This window comes from Puma concolor, chromosome A2 (genome assembly GCF_028749965.1).
Source record: "Puma concolor isolate L17-30 chromosome A2, mPumCon1.1.hap2, whole genome shotgun sequence".
Classification (NCBI taxonomy): domain Eukaryota; kingdom Metazoa; phylum Chordata; class Mammalia; order Carnivora; family Felidae; genus Puma; species Puma concolor.
In genome coordinates this window covers 13,983,052-14,006,939 of record NC_141668.1, presented here as the reverse complement: position 1 = coordinate 14,006,939, position 23,888 = coordinate 13,983,052, and the positions used below count along the sequence as shown (strand labels likewise).

The following is a 23,888-nucleotide window of genomic DNA, read 5'->3' as shown; positions in this document are numbered from 1 at the left end:
GCAAGCTTGGTGTCCACTCTCAACAAGGCTCTTCTCACATATGGACCACTCAGTCATTCCTGGTTTTTTCCATGTGAGTTTCTGAAGTCAGTAAGGTGTGAAACTCTGACCTATCTCGTGTTGTGTCGGGCTCCAGCTTCTCTCAGCTTGACTGACTCTTCTGCCCACCATGGCAGGCTCTCCACGCCGTGGGCTTTTGTTATCCACACCATCGTATCCTGATGCCGTGCCCACTTCCTGTCATCGTCTGGCTTGTCACTGCTCACATCTGGCCGCTCCTCTTCAAACACATCCTGTGCCACTGGTTCGCAAGTGTTAGCTGCTTGAGAGTCACCTGGAAGGCTCGTTAAAACAGGGATCGTTGGGCCCGATCCCAGGGTTTCTGGTTTGGTTAGGTCTTGATGAGGCCTGAGGACGTGCATCTCCAGCAGGTTCCCAGGTGATGCTGGGACCACACGTTGAGACTCGCTGCCCTACACTTCAACCACATGGTTGGACCAGGTAGGCCCCTTAAGGAGTCTGATTCATCCCTGTCCCACTAACACCTCACACCACATTTCACAAGGCCACGGTTAAGAAATAATGTGGTATGTTGAATTGGACATAAAAGCAGACACCCCTGTGTCTTTGGATTCTGACTGAATTTCCAAAGCCAGATGGCCCCTTACAGGGGTCTGGTTGGCATTCCCTGAATCTGGCACTGGCCTATTGTTAGACTCCTCTGTGGCCACGGACTCTAAAGGCAGATTGGTGCCCAGGCCATGACCTTCCTGCAGCTGCCCAGCTCAGAATCAGGCTTGCTATATGCCACAGCTGTGATGGGAAACTTCCTGAAGCCTCTACTCCAGCTCATTCTTTAGAGACAACTGAGGGACTGCCTGCCCATGCCCCTGGACCCCCGTCACACTCCCAGAGTGTCAATGATCTTGGCCTGTGATTCCCAACCTCCTTTGGGGGCAAAGTGACTGCTAATGCATACCACAGAGGACAAGACAGTTTGAATTGTTAGGTTTGGAAATCCAGAAAATACAGAGTATATCAGCCCCTCGCCATATGCTGATCTAAAAGTTCGTTCTCTCATGTTAGTATATAACTGACATTGCCTAACCACGACCGTATTGACAGCAGCGGCTGTGAACACAGAGTTTTTCATTCAGACTTCAGTGCTTTAAAGTTTTAGAAGTTCTGTTCCACAGGCCAGGACACCGAGAGGTAGTGGGGCTCAGGAGCTTATCTGTGGTCACAGAGTTGGAGGCACTGGCCTCTGGTGTCTCTGCCTTTTAGACTTGGAGCTCTGAACCCCTGGTCCTGTGGTCATTCACCCCCTCAACTCCAGATCCAACTTCTATTGAATGGAAAGTTATAATAGGTTTCCAACATATTTTGGAAATATTTTTACTTTGAAGTTTTTTTAATGTGATTTTAAAACTTCTTTAAGCCCATGGCTTATTAGAGAGAGAGCAAACTTGCATATGTATGTGTGAGTGGGGAGGGGCAGAGAGTGAGAGCAAGAGAGACAGAATCCCAAGCAGGCTCCCATGTTGTCAGCATAGATCCTGACTCGGGGCTCGAACCCGCAAACTGCAACATCATGGCCTGAGCCAAAATCAAGAGTCGGATGCTGAACCCACTGGGCCACACAGGCACTCTGAGCCATGGATTTTTTTATTTTTTATTTTTTTTTATTTATATATGAAATTTATTGTCAAATTGGTTTCCATACAACACCCAGTGCTCATTCCAAAAGGTGCCCTCCTCAATAGCCATCACCCACCCTCTCCTCCCTCCCACCCCCCATCAACCCTTAGTTTGTTCTCAGTTCTCAACAGTCTCTTATGCTTTGGCTCTCTCCCACTCTAACCTCTTTTTTTTTTTTTTTCCCTTCCCCTCCCCCATGGGTTCCTGTTAAGTTTCTCAGGATCCACATAAGAGTGAAACCATATGGTATCTGTCTTTCTCTGTATGGCTTATTTCACTTAGCATCACACTCTCCAGTTCCATCCACGTTGCTACAAAAGGCCATATTTCATTTTTTCTCATTGCCACGTAGTATTCCATCGTGTATATAAACCACAATTTCTTTATCCATTCATCAGTGAGCCATGGATTTTTTTTTTAATAAATTTTTTTTTTCAACGTTTATTTATTTTTTTTGGGACAGAGAGAGACAGAGCATGAACGGGGGAGGGGCAGAGAGAGAGGGAGACACAGAATCGGAAACAGGCTCCAGGCTCTGAGCCATCAGCCCAGAGCCTGACGCGGGGCTCGAACTCACGGACTGCGAGATCGTGACCTGGCTGAAGTCGGACGCGTAACCAACTGCGCCACCCAGGCGCCCCGAGCCATGGACTTTTAAGTCGAATAATAGTAGGGAGGGCAAAGTATAAAACCAGCAAAAATGGACCTGAAAGGGCCAGTGCCCCACTCTCTCGGAGCCCTGGAGATCCACAGATCAGTTTGAAAACCACCAAAGAGAGTAAAGATTTCAGAACTTTGTGAGTCAGAAGACGGGCTTTCAGCCATCACTGCTGCTAACTGGCCGTGAGGTGTGGAGCAAGCCAGCGAACTCGGAGACTCCGCGGCCTTGGTTGTAAAGCCACAGAGATGGACAAGGGCCCTACCACATCTCTGTCTACGACCCATTAGTTGATTAATGAGCTCGAACTAATGGCTGACAAAATGTAGTAACAAAATAGGCTCCTACTTTTATGAAGAGATTAAAGCTAGCCATAATTAGCACATTGCGTACATATGTGTTAGGGAAGAAGAGCTTGGAAAGGAATTCGGTCCTAAAGTAAAGGTTACAAATGCACTTTCATTTATTTAAAAAAAAATTTTTTTTTTCAACATTTTTATTTATTTTTGGGACAGAGAGAGACAGAGCATGAACGGGGGAGGGGCAGAGAGAGAGGGAGACACAGAATCGGAAGCAGGCTCCAGGCTCCGAGCCATCAGCCCAGAGCCTGACGCAGGGCTCGAACTCCCGGACCGTGAGATCGTGACTTGGCTGAAGTCGGACGCTTAACCGACTGCGCCACCCAGGTGCCCCTCATTTATTTTTTTAAATTTTTTAAATGTTTATTTATTTTTGAGAGAGAGAGAGAGAGAGAGAGAGAGAGAGAGGGACAGAGTGCAGAGTGCAAGCGGGGGAGGAACAGAGAGGGAGACATTGAATCCGAAGTTGGCTTCAGGCTCTGAGCTGTCAGCCCAGAGCCCGAAACGGGTTCAAACTCAAGAACCTCAGGATCTTGACCTAAGCCGAAGTCAGATGCTTAACCACTGAGGCACCCAGGCGGCCCCAAATACACTTTCACTTACATTCGCACTTTGCTTAGGACCCTTACTCCCCACCCTTTTCCTATTTATAGGTAGAAGGTAGCTACATTTCAAGGTAACTCTGGGCAAAGTGGCACAAATTTATTACATAATGGTACCTGAATTAATAACCGGTTACTTATCAAAATACCCCATGTTTACAAATACATTTAGAGAGGGAGTTGATAATCGTGTAATAAAATCTTTAAACCCAAATGTCAGTGGCTTGGGATTGGTAGTAAAGGTTTTCTGGAGAGATTCTGGAGAAACAGGACATCCCCTCTACCTTAATTTTGTTTTATTTTCTGTCTTCGTTAATTTAGGGTTTGGTCTCTTTTCTGGCCAAGCTTCAGTGAAGGTGACACTATTGCAGCACGTGATGGAGTTTTCTCAGAATAAACTGTGGGATGTGCAGTAGGGTCATGTTATCCTTTTTATATTCAATTATTAGGTGATTTTGTCAGTATTCTCATGAGGTGATGGTTTGGTATAAACATTTAGTGTTTCATAGAAAAGGCAAAAGGAGGTCTGATGTGGCCAGGAAATTAGTATTTATTTTAGCAACAAACAAAAAACCCCCCAAAAAACCACATAGAACAGATTGGTTTAAATAATTACTAAATCAAATTATAAATGATTACTCAAAATATCCTTGCTGATCATTTTGTATCCAGCACCACTTTAACATTAGATGGGAATTTTTAAGCTTTACAGAAGAGACCTCCAATTTGGTAGCCTGTAAGAAATCGCCTTTGTTTTCTGGCATGTGGTCCAGATCTTACCTCCGAACTTTTTATTCTTTTATTTTAGTTGAAAGGAGTTTTTGGCCAAAATCGATGATAGGGAAAACAGTAAATGATGCTGTAGAAAATCAAACGGAGACGTACAAAAAAATAAAGACCTAGGTACAATTTGCTATCCTTTTCAGCAGTTCTTGGATGAGGTGTATCAACCCCTGGTAATATCCCATACTGTCGTCTTTCTTTATTTTAGATATATAAATTATATCGCAAATCTTCATTTTAGATATGTAAGCTATATCTAAAATGTCATCTGAAAGATCGATCCCTTTTGGGACAGTATTTTAGCCACCTCCAGGGCTTGACTCATGGACAGTTTTGTGTACAGGTACTGGTTTTTTAGCACCTTATGAGGAGGAAAAATGTGTCGTTATCTGTATTTCTTTCCTGTCCTCACTCCAGCCAGACCAAACAGAGACTTTGGGTTTCTCTGTGTGTGCGTGTGTAGACACACACACACACACACACACACACACACACACACACACACACGGAATTAACATTTTTTTTTTCTATTAGGAGGTACATTTCTATTACAAAGTAAATTGCTCAGAAAAGAGAGGTGTTGGGGCGCTTGGGTGGCTCAGTCGGTTAAGCGGCCGACTTCAGCTCAGGTCACGATCTCGCGGTCCTTGAGTTCGAGCCCCGCGTTGGGCTCTGTGCTGACTGCTCAGAGCCTGGAGCCTGTTTCGGATTCTGTGTCTCCCTCTCTCTCTGACCCTCCCCCGTTCATGCTCTGTCTCTCTCTGTCTCAAAAATAAATAAACGTTAAAAAAAAAAAGAGAGGTGTCTCCTGCCCCATAAGGAATCTTCTAGACTGGGTCCTATGTATGTTTCTCGTGAAACATACAGTATGGAGGAGAATCTTATAGTGTGTGCACATTCTGAAAGTAGAGTTCAAGATGACATCTCTTCCCTCGGAAAATCCCTTTGGGCTGTGCTCTGTTGGAGAGTAGCAGGCAGTCTCTTAGGATACCCCACAGGCCTGGTGTCCCCTCATCGAGGGAAGAGACCACTGTTGGTTAGCTGCGTATCAGATGACACGGTTGGTTTGTGTTGAGGAGCCACAGCGTGCTAAAGTACTTACCAGTAAGGCCCAGCATCGTGCCCCATGCAGCAGGAGGCTCCTGTCTGAGAGCCATGGTAACAAGGTGCTTCTGGGAGCAGCGGGTTCATGGCTCCCGAATGGCTCACCACCCGCCACCCCAGCGCTGTCTGCATGGAGTCTTGGTGCCGGGTTCTCCCCTTCTCTCTCTCTCCTCTCCTCACCCCCCTTCCCGACTGCCCTCCTCCTACTCCATCACCCCTGCTAGCAGCAGAATGTGTGATAATGAATGCAACCCAAGACAGACTAGCCTGACAATTTTGCTTTGTCGCAGTAGTTACATAGGAAAGATGATTTCACAAACAGCCTCGGTCATAAAACCTTTTGAAATTTAATTTCCAAAGGGCTGCATCTAATTACCACAGAACTTTTAAAAACAGTATTCATATTAGTTGGAGGCTTGGAGGCGAAAAAGATTTAAACAGATCTAGCCACATTTAGCAACGAACTCCATATTCTTTTGCTTCCTCCTGAGGTTTTTTTTTTTTCTTTTATTAGCCGGGTCTTTTTGTTTTGTTTTGTTTTAATTGCATTTTATTTTTGTCCTAGCTAAAGTTCTGGTTTCTGCTATAGTGGGTTGTTTTATTTTTTCGTTTCCAAATTTTACAGTTGTTTTACTATAAAAATAAGGTCACCGAATCAGCGAATCAAAGCTTCTTCTGCAATAAAGCCCAGATTGTGTGAAGGTGTTCTAAAATCACATCTGAAGAAGTTAGGTCATGTTCTGTATATTGCATTTCACATGTCCATCATGGAGGCGTGTGCGCGTGGTTCTCTGGAGTGCTGGGCTTTTCCGCGGGCAGGCAGGGCAGTGAGGAGGCTGTGAAGGGAATGCCATGCTGACTGGGGGAGTCAAGTATTAGAAGAAAGACAGGTTTCTGGAAGAGAGAGACCATCTCTGGGCCATCTTGGCAAATTGTAATTTAGAGAGGGAGAAGCCTGAAATTAATCTAATTTAGACTGTGGGAAAAATGCAGCCATTCCAGAAAGAGTGTGGATAATTTCAGGCTGAAAGCAAATTTTAACTGACAAGAATATCTTCAGCCTAGTTAAGCTAATGAAACCTTAACTAGGTTACAAAGAAATCAGAATAGGAGAGTTTGAAATGGATCTGTGAAGAAAAGGAACAATTTCAAATAATGTGTCTTACCCTGGGCGGGAGGCTGATTTTCTCTGAAAGAGAATAGCTTTAGCCTAGTTAAGCTAATGAACCCTTAACTAGGTTACAAAGCCATCAGGGCATGAGTCAGCAGAATTGACACCAAAGAACCTATGAGAATCCCATTAAGAGAGTGACAGGTAGAGTTCATGACCAGGTACCAGGGGCATGTAGCGTTGACTGACGAACTGTGGTGCGTTCCCACATGATTGACACTCAGGCAAAGGAAACAGGCCCACAAATAATATAGCAAAACCTTGGATTGAGAGTAGCTTGTTTTGCGAGTGTTCAGCAAGACGAGCCAACATTTCATTTTAACTTGATAAACGAGCGATGTCTTGCAATACAAGTAGTACGCGACGCTGAATGTCACATGACCACAACTGAGCCAATGGTTCTTCTCTCTCTCTCTCTCTCTCTCTCTCTCTCTCTCTCTCTCACTGTGGGATTGTGGGTGATCGTCTCCCATGCTCAGATGCTTGGTCTCAGGCCATGGTGTTTGGCAGAAATCGGTGATTTTTCAGAATGTTGGAAGGTACCCACAACTGGCACTGGTGTATTTTTTGTCAGTTCAAAGCACCTATGGATAGTTCTTTGCTTTTCCATGCAAGAGTGAGCTTAGGAACGCTTTGCTTCATTCTAGGTCAGGCTGCCTGCAAATATAGACCCTTTCCTCTGCCGCCTTATTGCCAGTTACTTTAAATACAGTCTGTGACCAGAGTTTACTAATATGTAGTGTAGTCAACATCCGTTAGTGATAGTGAAAGTCGTCCTACATAATAACCCTCCTCTCTCTTGTCTCTCTCACCCCGGCCACGAACGTTTTCAAAGGTAAGTGCGGGTTAATTTATTTTTCTTTATACTTTGTATTTTCTTTATTATTTTATATTAAATTACAGTGTTGTAATCCTTTTTATATGAATATTTTTGGGTTGTAGAACAAATCATCTGAGTTTCCATTATTTCTTACGGGGATCTTCGCTTTGACATACAAGTGTTTTGGATTACAAGCATGTTTCTGGAATGAATTATACTCGCAAATCAAGGTTTTACTGTAGTTTGAAAACATTTTGTAGTTTTTCCATCAGACTCTTCTTTACTTTATTTCATACTTAATTGATGTTGTTATTGATTCATAGATAATAGTGTAGCTTTTATTTATAAACCGGAAATGTTCTATATTTTTTTAAAACTTTTTTTTTTTTACATTTATTTATTTTTGAGAAACAGAGTGAGACAAAGCATGAGCCAGGGAGGGGCAGAGAGAGAAGGAGACACAGAATCCGAAGCAGGCTCCAGGCTCCTAGCAAGGTGTCAGCACAGAGCCCAAAGTGGGGCTCGAACCACGAACTGTGAGATCATGACCTGAGCTGAAGTCAGATGCTCAACCAACTGAGCCACCCAGGCGCCCCAGAAATGTTCTGTATTTTTAAGTATTCTATTTCTTTTCTTTTCTCTCTCTTTCTTGCTTTCTTTCTTTCTTTCTTTCTTTCTTTGAGAGACAGAGAGGGTACAAGTAAACAAGGGACAGAAAGAGAGCATGAATTTCAGGAGGGGCAGAGGGAGAGAGAGAGAGAAGGGAGAGAGAGAGAGAGAAGCTGGGTTCATGTTTTACCCGAAGTGGGACTTGAGCTCACATCAAGCGGGACTCATAGTCACAAATCATGAGATCATGACCTGAGCTGAAGTCAGATGCTTAATGACTGAGCCACCCAGGCACCCTTAAGTATTCTATTTCTGATGTATACTTTCTCTGGATCCACCTTGTTCAGATTTTTAGATCGCCAAAAAACATTACATATTTTTAAAGTTTTTTTAAAGTTTATTTATTTTGAGGGGGGGAAGGGCAAAGAAAGAAAGAGAGAATCTCAAGCAGGCTATGTGCTGCCAATGCAGAGCCTGATGTGGGGCTCAGTCCCACAAACCATGAGGTCATGATCTCAATGGAGATCAAGAGTCAGACATTTAACTGACTGAGCCACCCAGGCACCTCAAAACATTGCATATTTAAAAAAAATTTTTTTTTAACATTTATTTATTTTTGAGACAGGGAGAGACAGAGCATGAATGGGGGAGGGGCAGAGAGAGAGAGGGAGACACAGAATCGGAAGCAGGCTCCAGACTCTGAGCCGTCAGCCCAGAGCCCGACGCGGGGCTCGAACTCACGGACCGCGAGATCGTGACCTGAGCTGAAGTCGGACGCTCAACCGACTGAGCCACGCAGGCGCCCCAAAACATTGCATATTTTTAAATGTATATTACTCAAGGGGACTGTTTCAATTTCTTTTTGGTCAACCTATATCTGCGGGTAGAACAAGTAACTGGTGGATCATCTTAAAAGCAGATACCTCACAGGAGAAGCTGGACAAACAGGAAAGGGATACAGACACACGTTGGTCAGGCTCCAAAAAAATTGAGATGGACAAGGTCACATTCAGACATTCACTATGTATGTTTTGAGCTCTTGCTGTGTTCCAGGCACTGTCTGTGGTACTTGGGTTATGACAGTGAGCAAAGCAGACAAAGATTCTGCCTCATGGAGTTTACATTCTGGTGATGGCAGATAGGCAGTAAACAAAACAGGGAGGTGACTTATCTGATGTGTCCAAAAGTGTACATTGCTTTGGAAGAAAGGAAAATATAGCAGGCTAAGAGTATGGGAGTGTTGGTGGTGGGGAAGAATGTGGTAGGAAGCCTTGTTGGTGGCCCAGTCAGCATGTATTGAGTTCCCAATATTCCCAGATCCTTGAGGAAGAATTATTCTACCCAGCCACCCACGTCTCTACCCATCCGCCCACCCATCCATCCATCCATTTGACCCATCCCTTCACTTACCCACCCATCTACCCAGCTACCTACCCGTCGATCTACATAACCACCCATAATGTGTACCTGGCACTGTATTGGGCTTGAAGATACGGAGATGAATAAGACATAGTCCCCACCTTTAACATACCACAGTTAAAAAAAAAAGACACAGGGAAACCAGTAATTACACAACAATTACACACAACCAGTAATTACACAAGCAATATTAATATATAGGATCCCTGGAAACAATATAAAGGAGAGAATAAAAGGGTTATTAAAGTAAGAAAATGTAATATATTTTTACCTGGTTAAAAGTTTTTATTTTAAATTATGAAATATTTCAGACAAGGAGTACGTAAAATATCCATACATACTTTTTACATGGGTTTTATTTTTCTGATACACCCATAAATACATACTTCCCTGAAGGTTTTATAGTGCTTGAAAACTTTAGGAGACTTGCCCATCCCTCAAGGAATTTCCTCTACTTCCAGGTATGAGACCATTCCTGGGAAGTCCTGCAACATGCGATCCGAGTACACACTGACGTCATTTTGAGCAAATCTTATCGCCATGTGGGTCATAGATGGAGTAGTGTTAGCAGTGCAGTGACCAAAGTTCTGTATCTCTGGAACTGGTCGCCAGAGTGGTTGGAGCACCAGTTTCCTTCAAAGCTGAAAGCCAAGGAAGAGTGTCTTCCATATTGCTTTTACAAAGATTAGCCTAGGGGTGCCTGGGTGGCTCAGTCGGTTAAGTGTCCAACTCTTGACTTCTGCCCAGGTCATGATCTCAAGGTTCGTGAGTTCAAGCCCTGTGCGGGGCTCCATACCGACAGTTCAGAGCCTGCTTGGGATTCTCCCTATCTCCCCCTCTCTGCCCCTTCCCTCTGCTAGCACTCTCTTTCTCTCTCAAAATAAATAAATTTTTAAAAAAAGATGAGTCTAGCCATAGCTTTTGTACATGTAGCAAAACCCTAGTGGCTTAAAACAAAAATTATTTAACTCGCGACTTTCTGAGTTGGCAGTGTGGGCTGGGCTCAGCTGGTCAGTTTCTTCTCCTCTTCAGGAGCTCACTCCTGGCATCTGCTGTCAGCTGAGGTTGGCTGAGGGCTGAGTAATCCCACACGGCCTCCACTGGAATAGCTGGTCTCTGTTCTGTGGGGTTTCTCATTCTCCCACAGGCTTGTTCACATGGCAGCTTGGCAGGGTCCTGAGAGAGCAGTGGTGGTCAAGGCACCCATGTGCAAGTACAAGGTCACTTTTGCTACATTCTGTTGCTCAGAGTAATCCATAAGCTCAGCCTAGATTGCAGGGGTGGGGAAACAAATTCCACCCCTTGACAGGAAGGTTTTCAAAGTCACATTTAATTTAATCAATCAATCAATTAATTAATTTTTAAATATAATTTATTGTCGAGTTAGCCAACATAGAGTGTAAACAGTATGCTCTTGGCTTTGGGAGTAGGTTGCCATCATTCATTGCTTACATACAACACCCAGGGCTAATCCTAACAAGTGCCCTCCTCAGTGCCCATCTCTCATTTTTCCCTACCCCCCATCAACCTTCAGTTTGTTCTTTGTATTTAAGAGTCTCTTATGGTTCGCCTCCCTCTCTGTTTGAAACTATTTTTCCCCCATCACTTCCCCCATGGTCTTCTATTAAGTTTCTCAAATTCCACATATGGGTGAAAGCATATGATATCTGTCTTTCTTTGACTTATTTCACTCAGCATAGTACCCTCCAGTTCCATCCACGTTGTTGCAAATGGCCAGATTTCATTCTTTTTCATCGCCAAGTAATATTCCATTGTATATATAAACCACATCTTCTTTATCCATTCATCAGTTGATGGACACTTGGGCTTTTTCCACAATTTGGCTATTGTTGATAGCGCTGCTATAAATATTGGAGTACATGTGCCCCTATGAATCAGCACTCCTGTATCCTTTGGATAAATTCCTAGTAGTGCTATTGCTGGGTCGTAGGGTAATTCTATTTTTAATTTCTTGGGAACCTCCACACTGTTTTCCAGAGCGTCTGCACCAGTTTGCATTCACACTAACAGTGCAAGAGGGTTCCCATTTCCCCACATCCTCGCCAACATATGTTGTTTCCTGAGTTGTTAATTTTATCCACTCTGACCCACAGTGTGAGGTGGTATCTCAGTGTGGTTTTGATTTGTATTTCCCTGATGATGAGTGATGTTGAGCATCTTTTCATGTGTCTGTTGGCCATCTGGATGTCTTTGGAGAAGTGGCTATTCATGTCTTATTCATTTCTTCACTGGATTATTTGGTTTTTAGGTGTTGAGTTTGGTAAGTTCTTTATAGATTTTGGATACTAACCCTTTATCCTATATGTCATTTGCAAGTATCTTCTCCCATTCCATCAGTTGCCTTTTAGTTTTGCTGATTGTTTCCTTTGCTGTGCAGAAGCTTTTTATCTTGATGAGGTCCCCATAGTTCATTTTTGCTTTTACTTCCCTTGCCTTCGGAGACATAATGAGTAAGAAGTTGCTGCGGCCGAGGTCAAAGAGGTTTTTGCCTGCTTTCTTCTCTAGGATTTTGATGGTTTCCTGTCTCACATTTAGGTCTTTCATCCATTTTGAGTTTATTTTTGTGTACGGTGTAAGAAAGTGGTCCATTCATTCTTCTGCATGTTGCTGTCCACTTCTCCCAGCACCATTTGTTAAAGAGACTGTCTTTTTTCCAATGGATACTCTTTCCTGCTTTGTCAAAGATTAGTTGGCCATACATTTGTGGGTCCAATTCTGGGTTCTCTATTCTATTCCATTGGTCTATGTGTCTGTTTCTGTGCCAATACCATGCTGTCTTGATGATTACAGCTTTGTAGTAGAGGCTAAAGTCTGGGATTGTGATGCCTCCTGCTTTGGTTTTCTTTTTCAACATTGTTTTGGCTATTCGGGTTCTTTTGTGGTTCCATACAAATTTTAGAATTGTTTGTTCTAGCTCTGAGAAGAATGCCAGTGCAATTTTGATTGGGACTACATTGAATTTGTAAGTTGATTTGGGTAGTATGGACATTTTAACAATATTTGTTCTTCCAATCCATGGGCATGGGATGTTTTTCCATTTCTTTATGACTTCTTCAATTTCTTTCATAAGTGCTCTGTAGTTTGCAGCATACAGATCTTTTACCTCTTTGGTTAGGCTTATTCCTAGATATTTTATGGTTCTTGGTGCAGTTGTGAATGGGATCAATTTCTTGATTTCTCTTTCTTTTACTTCATTATTCGTGTATAGAAATGCAACCGATTTCTGTACGTTGATATTATATCCTGCACAAAATCACATTTTAAATGAACGTGGATTCAGGGAGGAAAATAGAATGAGCGTGGCCATTTTTGCAAATAATTTGCCCAAAGTCCAGCATTATTTCACTCTTTCACTTCAGTCTAGAAGTCTGCTTTGCTTTTACGTCTCATGTCGTTTTGTTCTGTTTTGTTTTGTTGTTGTTGTTGTTTTTTAATTTGGAGAATTTTCCTAATTTTATGACCTTTCTAAACACCTCTTGACTTCAGATCTCTGAGGCAGGTGTCCTCAGAGATAGGAAACAAAGATGCAGCTGATGGTTCCCACCTTCAAAGTGCCTCTGCAGAGGCATGTAACGATTAGAGAACACCGCCATTTCACAGAAGTTTGTTGAGCACCCCAAATGTGCCCAGGTCAATATGAGAAAGGAGACAGCCAAAGATGAATGGGACACAGTCTCTGTTTTCAGGCATTCAAGGTTGTTTTCAAACTATTTAGCATTGTTTTGGGTGGCTTGCTCTCCTTCATTCCTACGTTCAAACACAAAGCTCTGTGCATTTTACTTTTATTTATTTTTTAAAGATTTTAAAAAATATTTATTTATTTAGAAAGTGTGTATGTGAGTGGGGAGGGACAAAGGAAGAGAGAATTCCAAGCAGGTTCCACACTGTTAGCGCAGACCCGGATATGGGGCTCAGTCTCATGACTCATGAGATCATGACCTGAACCAAAATCAAGAGTGGGACACTCAACTGACTGAGCCACCCAGGCACCCCTAGATTTCAGTTTTAAACACTTCCTGGAGGCATCCCTACTACCTCGGTTGAGTCCCCTTCATCTGTTGCCATGATTACAACACAGTCTTCTTGCTGGTCCACCTGCCTCAATTCCTCCTTCTTTGCCAGGCTGTTGGTTAAGTCCATACTGCTGCCAGGATGTTCTCCAACAAGCACATTTGGTCACGTCACTGCCCTGTGAAGATGCCTCCATGGATCCCCTCAGCCTACAGGCTCACAGCTAAACATCTTTCTGCACCATGCAAGACCCTTTTTGAGTAGGCTTCCCATCACCTACCGTCTCTCCAGGCTCATCCTCACATTTTTTTTCTTGAACAAAATTGGCCTCCACTGATGGTTCTTGAATACACTGATAGTTCCTTGAATATACCAGTCTTTCTCAAATCTTTTCCCTTACACACACTGTTCCCTTTGACAAGAACCACCCCTCTGCCGTTGGTCTGCCTAAAGTTCTGAGCTTTCTTTGAGGGCAGGTTATTCTCAAGCAGACACCTACATTATTTAGAAGTTTGTGTATGAAACTCCAAACACACGCCATTGCTGCCATTTATAATGACTTCAGACTTTTGTTTCTACTTCACGTGTGAGCCCTGTTGCTCCTCTCCTGTTCCAATCCCGCCGCATCATTATAGTCTCATTATTGTTGTGTTGATTTTCTGAGACCTCTTGTAAGACAGTTTCTTTTCAACTTTGTCCAGAAAGTAGTGCTTACTAAATATTAATGGAATGAACGAAATCAAACCGGAAAGAAGCAGAAAACATTAAGTATATTTTAATTATACTGATGGACAGGCAGCAGAGTATCATGTATTCATCATTAGACTTGATGCCAGATGTTGCTTTGCCACTTAATAGCCAGTTGACCTTGAGGAAATCTCATTCCTTCTTTGAAGTCTTGGTTTCCTTATTAGCTAAAGAGGAATGAACCTACCCTCTCTAGCTCATAGGGCCGGGAGGATCAAAAGAAAGTGAAATGTGGGCATCTAATTATTCACAAAGCAAAACAGAAAACTAGCACTCATCTTTCTGGTAGGCTTCAAGGAATGGTCTTTGTCCCCGCCACTGCCTTGCTCCACAGTGTGGGGTCTGTGACTTATAAAGACTCCAGTAGGCAGTAGCAACATACATGCTTTGGGTATTAGTATACATTCTACTTTGAGCTTACTATATAGCCTTCCAGATTCCGTCATTTTTTGTTTAGTTGTTGTAGAATAAGCTATCCTCACAGAACATTAAGGAACGTATGACCTCAGGGGAACATGCTGCATTCATTGGGAAGGTTCTGGTGCTGTGGTGATTGTCATACACAGGAAGACCTCTTCCGCCTCCTGCCACAACCCTTGAACCTCACTGTCGGTCTGACCACAGTTCTGACAAAATAATGAAGCAGCCTACTAGTCCCAGTTTAGTCGGGAAAATGGGAAGTTTAGGAGTTAGAGCGTATGTGTGTGACAGTGCGCACGAGCACACGCGTAGGTACGTGCACACCTGCTCAGGAGAGAAGTTTTCATTTGGTGGAGGCTCCTTGCATTCTTTGGTGGCTCCTTCCTCCCTATGCACCCACTCCCCTCTATTATTAACCTCCCAAAGCAAATCCTTTTAAGCCTTCAGAGACTTGCCGTGGCAACCCATCTTTCTGCCCTGCTCTCTCCTTTATTTATTAGTAAATTACTTATCTGTTTCCATCCTTTACTTATTCCTGAGCCAGTGCCCTTTGTACCATCTCCTTCTGAGGCATTTCTCTGAGCTTCTCCCTTGTCTGTCCTCTTTGCGGGGCTCCAGGTGTTCTTTCTTCTCAACCCTTTATGTGAACTGATCTGGAATATCCTTACAGGCTTAAGAGATTCGAGCTGCTGTCCATTTAAGATTAATCTTTTTACCCTTTGATTTTTAATTTTTTTGTTGTTGTTGTTTTGCTTAGAAGAAACAAAGTTGTTTGTGTTAATGAAAAATATTCGCGAAAGGCAGCCTGCCTGGGTAAACCACTGCCTTCTGGCAGACTCTGTTGCCATGATGAAAAGGGTAAAAGGGATGAAGGACTGTCCCCTAGGGAAGGCAGAGGGAGAGCCAGGTGAATACTGACCATTTTTCAGGGCCATCTCCAGTTTTATTGAAGGAATCAAATGTTCTTGCTAATATTGTCAGGGCTTTGGCTGCTGTTCAGACTTGGTGACTAACTCAGGAAATAAAGGGAGTCAGAGGGTGGAAAATCTGAGGATAAAAACAGCCATGACCAGACAACGCTTTTCTCCTGCCATGAGTCTCAGAGAGGCCCTGGGGCCCCAGGGACCTCTGCCAACTTCATTGTCAGTTTTGCATCTGACACGAATTGAGAGAGATGCAGAACAGATGAAGATCGTTGGTTCTCTATTAAAGAGGGAGAGGAAATATAATAACAATTTCAGGGCCTTTTAATTCCTGAGTGGGGTAGGATGGGTATGTGCTGGGTGGAAAGGGCAAGGTAGAACCAGGTAAGCCTGGATAGGCATTCCATACAGGTTTAAGTTTCTCTTAGAACAAAGGCTGTCGGGAGGACCCTGCCTCTGAGTCCAGGTTGCGTTCAGTCTCTGTCCACTTCATTGCAAATATGATATTTTGTGGCTTATAAAATACGCCTTAAGTCAACAGCTGGAGCACAAGATTTTAGTGCTTAGTACCTGAAGCTTAGGTACCTTAGTAGCTACCTGAAGCTAGGGTCTGTGGTGAAATACACATACACAGTTACTGTGGATTATGTTGCAGTTTGTTTTCATTGTGAGCAGAGAAAAAAATTGAATCAGAACAAGAGTGGATTCCTAAAGAAGGTGAGAAATACTGTGAGTGATACTGATTCAGACCCACCGACCCCCAACTTTATCTTGTGCTACAAATGATCTGTTTGAAGGTTCTTCTCATCTTTCCTTTTTTGTTAAATTTTTTTGTTAGTGTTTATTCATTTTTTTGGGAGACAGAGGAGACAGAACACGCGTGGGGGAGGGGCAGAGAGCGAGGGAGACAGAATCTGAAGCAGGCTCCAGGCTCCGAGCTGTCAGCACAGATCCTGACATGGGGCTTGAACCCACGAACCATGAGATCATGACCTGAGCTGAAGTCGGACGCCACCCAGGTGCCTCTCTCATCATCTTTCCTAATGTGAATCTTGAAGGTTAAGTGCCTTCAGTCTTCTCCTCTTTGAGTTTTTTTATGGCTAAAATGGACAACTTTGTCTAAACTCTTTTTCTTTTTAATATAATTTATTATCAAATTGGCTAACATACAGTGTGTAAAGTGTGCTCTTGGTTTTGGGGGTAGATTCCCATGATTCATCGCTTACATACAACACCCAGTGCTCATCCCAGCAAGTGCCCTCCTCAATGCCCATCACCCATTTTTCCCTCTCCCCCGCTCCCCTCCCATCAACTCTTAGTCTGTTCTGTGTATTTAAGAGTCTCTTTTGGTTTGCCTCTGTCCTTCTCTGTAACTATTTTTTCCTCTTCCCCTCCCCCATGGTCTTCTGTTAAGTTTCTCAAGTTCCACACATGAGTGAAAACATATGATGTCCAAACTCTTTTTGAATCTTTCTGTATTTCCAGTCATTACAATCTACCAAAATAATGAGGTTCATATCTTTCTAAGGCTTGTTGTTTGTTTTTTGTTTGTTTCCAGTTTTTATTCAAACTCCAGTTAGTTTAATGTTACAGTGTAATATCAGTTTCAGGAGTAGAATTTAGTGGTTCATTACTTCCATACAACACCCAGTGTCTCAGGCTTGTTGCTAAAATTGCCTTTTTTGGGTCCTGAATTCACTCATGTTTCTTATTCTTTCCTGGCCACCTATCTTCGTGTTCGGGGCCCTGTGAAACAAAGTTTGCTTCATCTACATCATGACATGATCAGCATTGGCCACATTCTTTCTCAGCCCTTGCTGTCATGGCAAGGTTACTTAGTTTTGGGTTCCCAAACCCCTAAGGGACCTGAGGAAGAAATCCAGCGCATTCATGAACTTGGATGGGAAAAATCGCACTTTTATCCTCACAAGCATCTACTTGAAACTTAGTATTTTCTTCCATTACAAATCCTACCAATAGACACTACAGGCATTTTCATACCATATAATTGTTGCAGGTATGAGACGATCATTTACGTTCATCGCTGCTTGGAAATTATGGTAGTCATTACAACTATCAGACCTAGTTACTTACTGTGCTGATAAAGATGCTACTATATTACTTTATCACCAATTTGTTTTTTTAAAAATTTTTTTTCAACGTTTTTTATTTATTTTTGGGACAGAGAGAGACAGAGCATGAACGGGGGAGGGGCAGAGAGAGAGGGAGACACGGAATCGGAAACAGGCTCCAGGCTCCGAGCCATCAGCCCAGAGCCCGACGCGGGGCTCGAACTCACGGACCGCGAGATCGTGACCTGGCTGAAGTCGGACGCTTAACCGACTGCGCCACCCAGGCGCCCCATCCAATTTGTTTTTAAAAATATTTTGAAAGCTAGATAGTATCATCATTGGTTTCTGAAGTAACATGGTGTATTCTATTTTATATGTTTAAAAGGATTATCCCAGGAAGACATTCACAGGCTCACTAGACTGTGGAAGGTGTCCATGGCACAAAAATGAAGAATCCCAGTTTTACAGATGAAAAGTTTTCAAGCTTTTTGGAATTCTGTCTTCATACATCAGCTCCTACACCCCGGAAACCATTTAACTGCCCTTATCTGGAACTCCGTTTCTATTAAATACTTCTTAAGGACAAAATTGAACATAGCATTTAAGAAATGAAGTGTTACGGTTTATACAAAGGAAAAGTAAACCTTGGTGCCCCATTTCAATTTTATATTTTGATGATCAACATTTTATTGACCTTAGTTCTTAGCAGAACACTGGCCAGGTATCCTTAGGAAACCATCCTTTCTTAATGGATATCATCCTACAGGGAAAGTTTGGATTATTTATGTTGTAATATGTTAACTTGTTCCCTTCATTAAGATTCATTTTTCATTTTTTTTCCAGATTGCACAGGCTTGTAAGATTTTCCTGTATCTTCCCCTTAACCCCTGGTATCTTTTTTCAACAGTTTGACTTTCCTCCCTCCACACCTCTTTGGTGTTATCTGTGAGATACCCGTATGTCCTTTTTCCTCAACATCATTTTTAAAGATGCCAAACAGCACTGGTTTGGTGCTTATCTTTGAGAAACCAGGCTCTTCATATTATGCTTCTCTACTCGGAGACACTTTAAAAATACTCTTTGCTCCCTAAATACCTCTTTATGTATGAACCCCCAACCTTACCCTATCTCCTCAATTCCATCACAGCACATTCAATAAATTAAAAAAGCACCAAGTGGGGGAAAATGATATTAATGACTAAGAAATTCTGTTCCTCTTTATTTAAATTCCCACTTCTTTTTGTCTAATAAGTAGGCAGATAGGAGTTTTCTCTTGTTTGAATCATGTTGTTTTCCCATGAATAGGGAACATTTAGGTTTAAACCTGTCTACGAAAAATGAATAGGAGATGAAGAGTTTAGACAGATCATCAATAGATGTGGAATTGTGATTTTTTAAATTTTATGAGAGAGAGAGAGAGAGAGAGAGAGGGAGGGAGGGAGGGAGGGAGAGAGGCATGAACAGGGGAGGGGCAGAGGGAGAGAGACAATCCAAGCTGAGCGTGGAGCCCAACACGGGGCTAGTTCCCACGACCCTGGTATCATATCCTAAGCCGAAATCAAGAGTCAGACAATCAACTGACTGGGCAGCCCAGGTGTCCCAGATGTAGAATTGTGATTATAAGAGCTTTGTTAGATACTAAAAGTCATTCCCAGGTGGATTCAATCTTTTGCACATACACACACTCCCCTCTATATGTCTTGCTGCATAGACAGTTCAGAATTACCATAACCTATTACTGTAGGTACCGTGATTATCGTAACAGCTCATAGTAACCATAGTTACCAGTTCAGAATGACCAACTGTCTTTCATAAAATAGTAGCTATATTTAGCTCCTTGGATATGGCTCCAAGAAATTCTCTTTGGGATACTCTTTCATACAAGATCCAAGAATCTTGTGCTCATATCTTTAAAAAAAAAAAAAAAGGCATGATCCCTCGGTGTTTTATTGATGATCTGTTTTCTTCCTGCTCTCCAGAGTATATCTAGTCTAAGGGAAATGTACTTATCAGTTCTGCCCTAGGGTGGAGCCCACCAACTCCATGCTTCCTTGCACTTGAGTCTCGCATAATGAACACACTTGATGGTATTGTTGAAGTTCTGTATTGATTTTCTCTTTACCGTTTTCTTATAGCAACTGCCATGCTCTAACCTCTCTTACTCATCCTGTCCCAAACTGCCCTCCAGTGACTCCTAAGTGACCCTTATCATTAACTCAATTGCTAACTTACTCTAACCATAATGACTGTAAACAATTGTGATGGTAACCTCTTCTTTCAAGGGTTTCTGACGCAATTTGGTTCTCAGTGTCTCAGGTCCTCTTGTTTTAGGCTCTACTGGCCATTTCTCCAGATGGAGTTCTTTTTATGAATGGGGGGTGGATTTTCAGCAAACCAGTCGGTAGAACAGGCAGCCATTTATATGTGTAGGTTATGTATTTTGGCCAACTTCATTCTTGAATTCCTTCATAACTCTTGAGTACATGCCATTTCATGCCAACCATTAACTGATATTTATTTTGTAAATTGAGTTTTGTGGCATGCTTGCCTATATAATCGCCATATGATCGTTCTTCCCTGCTAATCGATCCCAGATTCTGTTCACATAGGATAAAGTTCCTCTGACAGCATTGGAGGATGAGTCATGACTGATATGAGCCAGTCAGGGTAATCCCATTCCACCCCAACAGATACTTCTTTTCCCAGCTTTCCTTGCATCTAAGGCTGCCTGTGGATCTGTTACAGCTAATAACAAGAGGAAAGGTTGGGTCTTCTGGAAACTGATGGAAAGGATTTTGATTCCAAATTAAAGGCCAGATCTGATGAGAAGAGGATCTTTCAGGGTACCTGGTGGCTCAGTCGGTTAAGCCTCTGGCTCTTGATGTCGGCTCAGGTTATGATCTCACAGTGTGTGAGTTCGAGCCCCGCGTCGGGCTCTGTGCTGACAGCGTGGAGTCTGGAGCCTGCTTCGAGTTCTGTGTCTTCCCTCTCTCTCTGCCCCTCCCCTGCCCCTGCTCACACTCTGTCTCTCTCTCTCTCTCTTTTAAAAATAGACATTAAAAAAATATTTTTATTTATTTTTTAAAGAGAACCTTTCTCCCTCTGCCCCTTTTTTCTGCTTGGCATTCTAGAGCACACGTGTGATGTCTGCAGTTCCTGTAGCTGTCCAGCCAGCCTGATGGAATGTTCAAGAGGGAGCGCAAAATGCTGACCCAGCATCCTAATGTTTTTGAGCCCCTACACTAATTCTAACAACCCATTTCCAGCCTTACTGTTGTGTAGGATAATTAAACAACTTGAATATCTCATAACTCACATTTTCTCTTGCTTGCGGCCAGTCACGCTCTTAACTGATTTGGGCATAAGAAACACGATTTTAACCACTTTTCCAGTCTGGGATTTAGATTAGGTTCTGCTTTTTCGATGTAGTTTTAAGTAAGAATCAAATGTTTTAGAGGACATTTTGAGAGCATGTAATCCTCCTTGGTGAAAGAAAGAAGGAAGGAAGGAAGGAAGGAAGGAAGGAAGGAAGGAAGGAAGGAAGGAAGGAAGGAAGGAAGGAAGGAAAAGAAAGAAGGAAGGAAAGAAAGAAAGAAAGAAAGAAAGAAAGAAAGAGAAAGAAACAAAGAAAGAGAAAGAAGGAAAGAAAGAAAGAAAGAAAGAAAGAAAGAAAGAAAGAAAGAAAGAAAGAGGAAGGAAGGAAGAGAGAGAAAGAAGGAAGGAAAAGAAAGAGAAAGAAAGGACGATTTGGTGATGATTTGGTGCTCTACAGGCTGTTAGCTAGGAAAACATTAATTACCATGGGCAGATTGGTCAAAAAGCCTCAAAGAAGGGAAACAGTGAATGAATAGAGGTTTTCTGGGCAGAGATAGGAAAAAGTTAAGGCATTAAACCAGGAAGGGTGTGATGCTTGCTACGTACATTCCCTAGGAAGCTCTTTCAAGGAGGCAGTATGGTGTGGGTATCTTGAACACAGACATGGATCCAGGGCACCCCCCTGACAAGTCATGTGTCATGTGACACAGTTGCCTCTCTGCTCCTCACCTCCAATAATCTAGGATGTGGTGGAATGTGGTACCGTGGGGTCATTTATCTCTGCCATCCCTCGAAGTTTTAGGGTAAGGGAGCAGGGCATAGGTGAATGACTCAAGTGGACTGTTTAAGTAACTAAGAGAATGTACTGGGCTTCCAGTACATTCTCCCAGACCAGTTTCACTTTTGAAACAGAAACATCCTCTGTTTCTCTGTGTCCGTGGCACACTTCGAGGGGAGAATAGAACAAGCACAAACAGCTTGAGCTGAGCTTGCGAGACTGTCCCAGGGGCCCTGTCCCGCCCTGGTATGACACATACTGCTTGACCTCTACACTTTACATGCTCAAAAGAATTGGTTGCCAACATTTAAAAAGCAGGAGACTTTTATACACAAATCCACGTCTTTGGCCTCAGAAAACCAGACATGGTGGCCACATTTGCTCTGCATTTCTGAGATGGCACCCTGGTTCAAGCAGAGTAACCCTTGTCCCGTGTCGTGTTTTCTGGCTCACCAGTCACCCTCCCCTTGTTGTTTCCATGACACTGAGGCTGAGTACTAATTTATCATCACTCTCACAATGCTTTTTGTCCCCCATAATAGAGACTGTCGCTCTCAAGAGTGGGAAAACAAAAGAATAGATAGAGTAGGCTGTATGTTTCTTGTACCCGGCCCACTTCATCATTAAAATTAGCTGCTTCTCAGTGCCTGTAGGTCTCAGAATTTGCAAACCCGACCATAACTGCAGTGTAGACCACAAATGGAAATTTGTCTTTGTGCCACTTTCAAACTCATCCTTCCTGGAGGAGGGGAGGTGAGGGGGTTGATTGTTCTTACAAGGCAAAGTATCTTTAGTGCATGGCAATGGCTAAATTAATTCCGTTTTCCAGACCCCTTTGCCACACGACAGCTAGTCTGACAAACATCGTTGCTAATTAGTGTGCCGAGTCGAGGGAGGGAACCCATTATCTGGCGATCACAATTAGTGCTTTTCAATAGACCCTACCAATTAAGACACGATGTGCAATCTTGGCCTGGTGCTGAGGAATTTCTGAGTGTGTGGGGTAGGACCTTTACTGTCCAGTAGCAGGGGGCATTCCCGCCAGGGCCGTTTGCTGGGACAAAAATCACAATTCTGGTGCAAGGTAATAAACCCAGGACATGGTAGTCATGCCAAAGTGGACCGTTTTTGGCTTTGAAATGGACAGACAAGTTGCCTGCAGCCTGATCGTCTCTCCTGCTTCGGAGTAAAATGCTGTCCCCACGGCATCTATAAAACTGGTTTCCTCTTCAATTCTCTCATAAGTGTGAAAGCCTAACACGTCTACAGTTTTTATAAAGATCCATTAATTAGCCAGACTATTTATTTGTCCACTAAAAGAGAAGAGTTCTGTGGAACAGCAAGGCCTAAATAGTTTTATGATCAAAGTGTCGAATATAAGACCACGTCAGGACTCATGGATGTGGGCTGTTGACTCTCGTGGTCAGGGAGCATTCGGGTGGGAGTTTGGGTGGGAATTTGGTGCTTCCAGGCAGCGTCATAGCCTCACTGACGTTCAGGCTGAAAGACTGGGCATGGGCCTGGTTTCTGGGTTGCCCATCTCCACCGGGCAGTAATGCAACAAGCAGTTTGAAATTTACAGAATGGGGAAAGAAATCACCCATGCTAGAGCCTTCCCTCCGAGAGCCACCAACAAATTCTCAGGGGGTAGCCCTTGCCTTCAAGACCAGGCTGTGATCTTCCCAGCCATCTGGAGAAACCCTGGTGAGGTCAGCTTTGTAGGCACAACAGGAAGTTTCTTGAGCACACGGTGCAGGGGCTGAGAAGGCAAAAGTGAGTCTGTCCTCCAGGGACAGGGCAGACCAAGGGTTCCTAGGCCCAGTGGGTCTGGAGAACTGACAGGGCAGAAAATTTAGAGGAGACAAATCCTTGCAAAGATCTCCAGGGCCTAAGAGAGGGTAGCTCCTTAATGCTTGGAAAAAAGAGTGAACGAATCTTAATATGAAGCAGAATATTGTGACTCATGAATGGGGCTGGCATGACACCCTTGGGATTTGCATTTGCAGGGCCAGTAAACAGCTAGGAATTTCTTTAGGATGTTGATGTCAAGAGTCATTACTTGGAGCAAAATGCGTTCTACATCACTGTTCTCCTTGGGTCTCATTCATGTATCTTTTGGCCGGTCACTTATCCAAGGAATCGTAACTTAGTCCATCAAATGTTTCCATGGGTGGCCTCAGAGGCCTCTCTAAGTAATCCCTTGGAATTAGCAGGCATGTTTGAATTTTCAGGAGAGGGACACTGAAGACTGGGGAAGAGATTGGCCAAGGTCAGGCCAATAAGGGGGGGGGCCAGGCCTTGCGCCAGGTTCTCTGCTTCCTCTCTACAGGCTGTTTTCCCCACAGCAGCTCCTTCAGGTGCTGCTGACTTTGTGTGCA

The 23,888-nt window shown here is 43.2% G+C and overlaps 1 protein-coding gene across 3 annotated transcripts in view; it reads left to right on the top strand.

The window, feature by feature from the left end:
• Positions 1–23,888, top strand: part of TMEM178B (transmembrane protein 178B) — a 366,535-nt gene that overhangs the window by 233,845 nt on the left and 108,802 nt on the right. The window lies entirely within an intron of this gene.